We start from the raw sequence: 9,279 nt of genomic DNA on the forward strand, positions 1-9,279 counted from the left end.
CCAGCCCAGAGGACCCCACGTTGCCAGAGTGCAGCTGGCTCCTGACAGCACTCTTCTTTCTCCCCTTCTGTAGCCCCACATGGCGCAAGGTCCTGTAGGGAGCCCTGCTTGCCCAGTGCTCTGTACACCAGCACCGTCGGGACATGCCCCATAGCGATGGGGTGGCCGGTATTCCCAGAGCTCTTGTCCCTACCCCAGGGCAGAGGGCAGAGAGAAGGATGCACATGATTTGGGTAAGAACAGGCCTCAGCTGTGCCCTTGTTTACAGACCTGGTTTCCAGGAGAGAGTGGGATCTCTCATGTCTGCACCCATGTGTGTACTTGGCAAGAGCTAGCCCACCACATGTTGGATGAGGAAGCAAGTGGAAGGTCAGGGCCCAGGGCCAGGCCTGCAGGGAGACTAAGTGGGATGGAGGGGCAGAAAACTGACTGAGGGAGGGAACTTCATGGAGTTGCTGGCCCACGTCAGATTCTTTAGCCCAAAGAGCCTGAGCAGCGCCATTCTAACAGCCTCGAGGCTCCCTCTCCAGTCAGGCAGCAAGGCTGGGTGAGATTGGAAGGAGATTGAAATTCAAGAGTGAACTCGAGAGAGGGAGGCAGGTAAGAGTCAGGGACAAGGAGCTGGGAGCCAACAGCTCTCGTGTCTCAGGGACCATGGCGCTCAGCAGGTTTAGGCCCTCTGCCCAGCTGTCCCCTCTCTTCATTAGCGCTATGCCTACTAATTGCTATTAGCTGGCCACAGCAAACCTGGAACCTGCTCCCCCAGGTAAGGGGGTCGACTGGGTAGATGGGGGAGAGACTCAGTAGAAGGCTACTTGTCCCAACCCTGCCTTTTACAACAGGAAGCAGACCGCAGGACCCGCATCTGGACCCCACTGCTTGCAGATGGGAGCAGGAGGTGCCGCACAGGGCTTGGTCTCTGCTGCAGACAGAGGCCTCCGGCTCGGCTCAATGAGCCAGTTCGCAATGCAAATTCCACTGTCAACTAGGGATTCTGGGATCTTGAAGGTACACCAGGTAAGCTCACAGCTGGCTACCAGGCTGATTGACAGCCTTAGAAGCCTGAGCAACACCCTCTTCTCCTCAGAGCCCCTCCCCTCCAATCCTTTTTCACCCTCTTTTTCTTTGTTCTCTTTTTTATCCCCTTTCTCTCTTTAAACCGATTTGAAGACCGCTGCTCTCCACATTCCTTGAATGAGAAAAACAAGATGACCTTAGAAACACGCAGACACACACCTGCCCAGTTGCTCTGAAGGAGAGTCTAATACATGGGACTGGCCTAACTCCTCTAAAACAGAGCTGCCTGCACAGAGGATGAAAGGAAGGTGTTCAAACACTCAACCACATTCACTGTCACTGAGTCGATTCTGACTCACAGTGACCCCACAGAACACAACAAAACCGCCCCTGTGGGTTTCCGATACGAACTATCTAGGGGACCAGAAAATGTCATCTTTCTCCTTTGGAGTGCCTGGTGGGGCCTAGCTGCTGTCCTTGCCGTTAGAACCCCAACACAGAACCATGACACCCTCAGGTATCTGGGAGTCCAAATTTGAGAGATAAGGACCACTAAGGAACAGAGCCAAGGCTCACAAACAGGGCTTCTGATTTCGGGTCCTTTTTACACACACACACACACACACACACACAGACAAACCTTTGCAGAATCTCTTGAGGACTTCTGACGTCATGTCCTTGTTACACACACACACTCTTGCAAAATCTCTGGAGGGCTTCTGACTTCGTGTCCTTTTTACGCACACACACACACACACACACATAGATGCATCCTTGCAGAATTTCTGGATGGCTTCTGATTTTTGTCCTTTTTAAACACACACACACACACACCGTTGCAGAATCTCCAGAGGGCTTCTGATTTCGGGTCCTTTTTACACAGATACACACACACACACACACACACCCTTGCAGAAACTCTAGAGAGTTTCTGAATTCCTGTCCTTTTTAAACAAACAAAACCACACACACACACACACAACCTTTTAGTATCTATGGAGGGCTTCTGACTTCATGTCCATTTTATACACACACACACACACACACACACCCTTGCAGAATCTCTAGAGGGTTTCTGAATTCTTTTCATTTTTACACACACACGCACACACACTCACACCCTTGAAGAATCTTTGGAAGCCTTCTGACTTCATATCTTTTTACACAGGCATACACACACACACAAGCACCTTTGCACAATCTCTGGAGTGCTTCTGACTTCGTGTCCTCTTTACACACACACACACACACACACGCTTGCAGGATCTCTAGAGTGCTTCTGACTTGGTGTTCTTTTTACACACACACACACACACACACACACACACACACACGCACACATACACCCTTGTAGAATCTCTATAAGGATTCTGAATTCATGTCCTTTTTACACACACACACACACACAACCTAAAGCCACTTTCTTGCAAAATCTCTGCAGTACTTCTGACTTCGTGTCCTTTTTAAACACACACACACACACACACATACTTGTAGAATCTCTGGAGGGCTTCTTATTTCGTGTCCTTATTACACACACACACTCCCTCACTCTCACACTCATACCTTTCCAGAAAACCTAGAGGGCTGCTGACTTCATGTCCTTTTAACACAATACACTCACCCTTGCAGAATCTCTAGAGGGCTTCTGACTTCGTATCCTTTTGACACACATACACACACACACACACAACCTTGCAGAATCTCCAGACGGTTTATGACTTCGTGTCATTTTCACACACACACACACACACACACATACACACACACATACACACACTCTCTCTTGCAGAATCCCTGGAGGGCTTCTAACTTGGTGTAATTATTACAAACACAACGCACACACACACACACACACACACCCTTGCAGAATCAATAGTGGGTTTCTGATTACGTTTGATTTTTACACGCACACACTCACACCCACACACATACACCCTTGCAAAATCTCTGAAGGGCTTCGAACTTTGTGTCCTTTTTACACATACACACACCCTTGAAGAATCTCTGGAGGGCTTCTGACTTCATGTCCTTATTACACACACACACTCCCTCACTCTCACACTCGTACCTTTCCAGAAAACCTAGAGGGCTTCTGACTTCGTGTCCTTTTAACACAATACACTCACCCTTGCAGAATCTCTAGAGGGCTTCTGACTTCTTGTCCTTTTGACACACATACACACATACACACACACACACACACACACACACACACACACACCCTTGCAGAATCTCCAGACGGTTTATGACTTTGTATCGTTTTCACACACACAAACATACACACACACACTCTCTTGCAGAATCTCTGGAGTGCGTCTAACTTGGTGTAATTATTACAAACACAACACACACATACACACACACACCCTTGCAGAATCAATAGTGGGCTTCTGACTTCGTGTGATTTTACATGCACACACACACACACACACATACACCTTGCAGAATCTATGGAGGGCTTCGAACTTTGTGTCCTTTTTACACAAACACACACACATACACACACCCTTGAAGAATCTCTAGAGGGCTTCTGACTTCGTGTCTTTTTACACAAACACACACACACAGACACACACACACACCCTGGTAGAATCTCTGGAGGGTCTCTTACTTGGTGTCTTTTTTCACACACACACACACACACACACACACACACACACACACACACCAAGAACCGACTTTTAGTTTGCTACTCACTAGCTTTTGAAGACCCCAGTCACTTCCCTGATGGATACAGAACATTGTCTTTGTGAGCTAGTTTGTACGAATTGATTTTGAGGTCTCTCAGAGCTATGTTCCTGATCCCCCATATTTAGGACACGCTCCCTCAAGGGGTTTTGTTATAGCTAAGACATTTTCATAACTATGCCTCCTGGATGTACTATTATATTCGTGGACATATTTGTAGTATATGCTAATATGTATATAGAACTATTCTCTGGCAAACCTATATTTATTCATGGGGCTAGTCCCATTCTCCTTCCCACAACTGCTCAGATTTTGTGGTTTTTCTATCTATCTATTTATCTCTCTAGCTATCCTTGTATGTTATTGTTATTATAGGAGTATTTATCTCTGTTGCTTTTAATGATTGTAGTCTACTGAGAAAGGTTAGTGTTTAAATGTTCCAAATGTTTCCCCATTTTCTGGGTTACATGACACAAACCAATAGAAGAAGAGAAAAGAAAAAAATTTAACCCAAGTAATAACACCAACAATAAAACCAATTTAGTCTTTTGGTTAAGAATTACTCAGACTTTCCCACTCCTAGGCTAAACCTTGAAAGAAAAAGAATGAGATAAAAGACCATAGGGAGGAAGAAAGGAGAGTGAGAGGCAAGGGAATAAAGAAAGAAGGTGGCAAGGTTGTGTGAACAATTAATGTGGACCTTCTTTGATGTGTATTAAAAATAATATTGACTGTTTTTTTCAATACTCACCAAAAATTATTTATATCAATCAAGAAAACCTCACTACCCTGGAATCAATTCTGACATATAGCAACCCTTTGGACAGAGTATAGAACTGCCCCTGAGGGTTTCCAAGGCTGTAAATCTTTACAGGAGTAGAAAATCTCATCTTTCTCTTGGGGAGTGGGGGTGGGGAGGGGAGTTTCGAACTTCTGATCTTGCAGTTAGAAGTCCAACTCATAATCTACTTCACCAACAAGGCTCCACCTTTCATCATTAATCTGTACTGTTTGACCTTCTAGGCTTACTGGGTTTTATTTTCTCACTTTGGAAGACATGGTACCAAAATACACACCATTTCCTAGCCCCCCCAAAAATCAAAAGTAAACAAAAACAAAACAGGAAAAAATAGCAACCCAATCCAAACCAACTAACCTATTTAGCCATATAGATAAAGGATACTTGTAGCCAACCTCTGTGTTGGGGGCAATAGGGATGGATGGGGACTGTGGTTAACAGGCACGTGGCAGCTCATCCACGGGGGACATTCAAATTCTAGCTCCAGACGGTTGTTGCCTTGGGTAAATGCAAGGATTTTAAGGCCTGATTTTCTGTTTGTAACTGAGATGCTGAGAATATAAAATTCGATGTGAAATCGTCAACTTTTCAAATATTGGATCACATTAGTTAAAACCACTTTTCTGGCTGCTCATCATCATACTAGCACATCATTAGGCTAAAATCATATCAAAGACATCTGGTTTGTCCCCTGTGCCCTTTAAGGACAACTGAAACATAAGGATGGGAATGTGACATTCATTCTTCCTCTAGACCCTCACCCTTTGCCTCCATCGGCTGGCGTTCATAGAAGAGGCAGACGGTTTTGTTCAACTTCAGCATAATCAGAGTCCTGAGAGTTAAACACAATACATATATAATTTCATACTAGTCGTTTTAATATTAGCCCAAACAAAACCAACAAAAACCCAACCCGTTGCTGTTATGTTGGTTCTGGCTCCCGAGGACCCCCTGGGTGCCAGGGAGAAACTACACATCACAGGATTCTCAAGCCTGTGGGCTTCTATAAGCAGGCCATTATTTATTTCTTCTGAGGGGTGCAACTGCCCACCACTTGATACGTTGAGTCCTTAACCATTTGTGCCACTCAGGGTCTCCCAGCCTTCGTATGTGACCCCCAAATTCCTTGACAGGCTACCTATAGGAAGGTAGAGTCTATGCCCATTCCCCTTAAATTGGGATGTTTCATGACCTCTGTGACCAATAGATTATGGAGAAGATGACACTGTGACATCTAGTTTGGGCAACCCCCTTCCCTCCCCCAAAGTGCTTCACAGCTTCTGAAAAATCCCTTCAAAGTCTTCTTCTTGAGTGCTCACCCTCAGAATGTCCAGCCTCCACGTGCTACCTCTCAGGACACTTCTCTGCACCCGGACACTATGCTGAAAGAAGCCTGAGCCACCTGGAAAGGCCACGTGGAGACACTCCAACCAACAACCCAGCTAAGCACCCAGCTAATGGCCAGCTTCAGCTGCCAGCCCTCTGAGTGCACGTGTAGGCACTGGAGTCACCAGAGGCCCCTGCCCCAGCTCCCATGTGACTGCCAACTCATGGGAGACTCCAAGCACGACCCAGTGGCCTCCCAGAAACCACACGATGATGGTCCTTGTTTGAAGCCACTGCGTTTGGCCGAGGGGGCGTTTCTTGCCCAGCCACAGGGATGAGAACCTGCATCTCAACAACATGCAGGTGTGTGAGGGGGCCGTCTCTTGAGCAAGGCAGCCTCCCTTCTTGTCAACTCCTGGGGATTTTTGTTGTTCTTGCCACTGCTGCCCCAATTCCCCAGGAGCTAGAGGAAGGCAGGCAGCAGGCCTCAGGTGGCCAGGAGGCAGGAGCCTCTGTGGGATGCAGTTACAATTGGAGATATAACCTTAAAGGCAGGAGCCTGACTTTACCTTTGCCTCCTAGAGATTTCGGGTGCAGAACACCTGTCAAATCCCATCTTCTGTCCAACCCTGATCATATGTCTGTCTTATGTTTGCACATAGGACGCAGACTTGTGAACACCCAAAGAACAGGGTCTGGCGCCAAAAAACCAGCGCCACAGGGAACTGATGTTTCTCCAGCAACGGGGAGGGGTGGGATGAGAGGAAGAAAGGAGTACAAATCACTGGATGAAAACAAGGTGGGGAAAGGAAGGAGGAAAGGGAGAGAGTGAAGGAGGGAGACTGGGAGGCTGAAGGGAAAAGGCAGGGAAGGAAAGGAGAAAGGTGGGGGTGGGGAGAGAAGAGCGAAGAAGAAATGGAGGAGTGCGGGAGGGAAGATGGAAGGTGAAGGCAGGCAGGAAGACGTGAGCAAAGGGAGGGAAGGAAGAAAAGAGAAAGAGAAGGGCAAGAAGAAGAAAGGAAGGTAGGGAAGAAAGGAAGAAAATGAGAAACCTAATGTCAATGGCACCCTCTATGTTTTTATTTCCTGTTTTTCTGAGGTAGCCTCTTCAGCAGAAGCAAATGGGCTGAATCGCCTCAAACTCCACCTAGGTAGAAAGCACGGGTTTCATTTCGCCAGGGCCTGTGAAAATGTTTGAACTGAGCAGCATTAACACGGAGACAGCGATTACCTCACGTGGCTGTTGCGCTCTGATGATACCAAGGCAATGGGAATGGGGGCTCATTATTTCACCAGGTGACAAAAAAAATTGTATTTTGACGTTTCACCCTGAACGTGGGGAAGGGGGGCGTGGGGGAGGAATCAGGGGCCCTTTGTGGAGTCTCCTCTTGCCATTGTGATGCCCCTTGGCCTGCCAACAACCTGAGGTCCTGCACTCTGCCAGTGAGGGGCTTGGCTGCAGGCCCTAGCCCAGCATTTCTTATCAGATTTACTGTGACAAGTGATGGGAGAAAAGCAAGATGCTGTTAACAGCGCATCCGTTCAGACCCTGCTATTTAGAAATTTGGATTTATATTTTGTCAGAGAGAAGTAGCACTGATGTTAATCTTTGCACTACCCTTGGAAAAAAAGCATTCATAATCTTAAAACAATAATCCATAGCATTTGTGGAGCTCTGAGAACCAAGGGATGGTCAGAAGCATTTTTAGACAGATGTCTCATTTCATCTTCAAAGCAACCCAGTGAGGAATAAGAAAAGTTGGCTTATGACTTCCCTTTTGGAAAGTGAGTCTTTGGAAGCACAGAGAGGTCCAAGGTCACATAGTCAATAAGTTAGAGAGCCTGGATTTGAACCTGAGCGGTCTGCTGCCAGAGGTACTTTTTTTGCTCGTGTTTATTAAGGCAACTTGCAGCCCTGGCAAGGATTCAGATAGAATTGAGGATCATTTTTTTTAACAATTTATTAGGGGCTCATACAACTCTTATCACAGTTCATACATATACATACATCAATTGTATAAAGCACATCTGTACAGTCTTTGCCCTAATCATATTTTTTCTCCTCTTTTCTTTTCTTACATTTTAATAGGGACTCATACAACTCTTATCACAATCCACCCATATTCATACTTCAATTGTATAAAGCACATCCATACATTCCCTACCCCAATCATTCTCAAAACATTTGCTCTCCACTTAAGCCCTTTGCATCAGGTCCTCTTTTTTTCCCCCTCCCTCCCCTTCCCCCCTCCCTCATGTGCCCTTCGTAATTTATACATCGTTATTTTGTCATATCTTGCCCTATCCGGAGTCTCCCTTCCCCGGTTCTCTGCTGTCCCTCTCCCAGGGAAGAGGTCACATGTGGATCCTTGTAATCAGTTCCCCTTTTCCAACCCACTCACCCTCCACTCTCCCAGCATCGCCCCTCACACCCTTGGTCCTGAAGGTATCGTCCACCCTGGATTCCCTGTACCTCCAGCCCTCATATGTACCAGTATACAGCCTCTGCCCTATCCAACCCTAACAGTGCTTCTCGCTATCCTTGTGGAGCCCTGGTGATGGGCTGGGCTGCTAAGTAGTAGGTTAAACAGGCTTTCCCCTCCTGTGAAAAGTTACACTCTCGGGAAACTCACGGGTTGCTCTGAATCAAGGTCAACTCAATGGCAGTGAGTTTGGCTTTTCAATGTCTCTCCCTGTTGTTGTTGTTGTTGTTGTTGTTGTTAGTTTGCCATCCAGTTGGTTCTGGTCCATGGCAAACCTATTCACAGCAGAATGTAACAATAACAGCTCCTCCTCCATCCACCCAAGTGTTCCTATGCTCAGTCCTCTTGTTGTAGTCACTGTGTCAATCCAGCTCTTCAAGGGCCTTCACCCTTTTTTCACAGCCCTTCCATTTTTCTAAGCATGATGCCTCTCCAAGGACTGGTCTCCACTGACAACATGTCTAAAGTCTCAACATCCTTACTTCTAATGGGAATTCTGGCCGTACTTCCAAGACAGATTTTGTTTGTTCTTTTGGCAGTCCATGGTACTGTCAATATTCTTTGCCAGTACCATGGTTCAAATTCATACAGTTTACCTGGGTCTTCTTCACTCAATGGCAAGCTTTTCACATGCAGATGAGGCAAATGAAAATACCATGGTTTGGATCAGGTGCACTTCCTGCTTAAAGTAACATCCTAACTTTTCAACATTCTAAAGAGCTCTTACGCAGCAGATCTACCCAGTGCAATGTATCTTTTCATCTCTTGACTGCTGCTTCCAGGAGCATTGCTTGTGGATCCAGACAAGACAAAATCCCTGACAACTTCAAGTTTTTCTCGATTTATCATCATGTTACCTATTGGTTCAGTTGTGAGGACTTTGGTTTTCTTTGTGTTGAGTTGTATCCCACATTGAAGTCTGCAATCCTTGATCTTCACCAGCAAGTGCTTCAAGTCCCCCAT

This window comes from Tenrec ecaudatus (assembly GCF_050624435.1).
Source record: "Tenrec ecaudatus isolate mTenEca1 chromosome 16 unlocalized genomic scaffold, mTenEca1.hap1 SUPER_16_unloc_8, whole genome shotgun sequence".
NCBI classification, from domain to species: domain Eukaryota; kingdom Metazoa; phylum Chordata; class Mammalia; order Afrosoricida; family Tenrecidae; genus Tenrec; species Tenrec ecaudatus.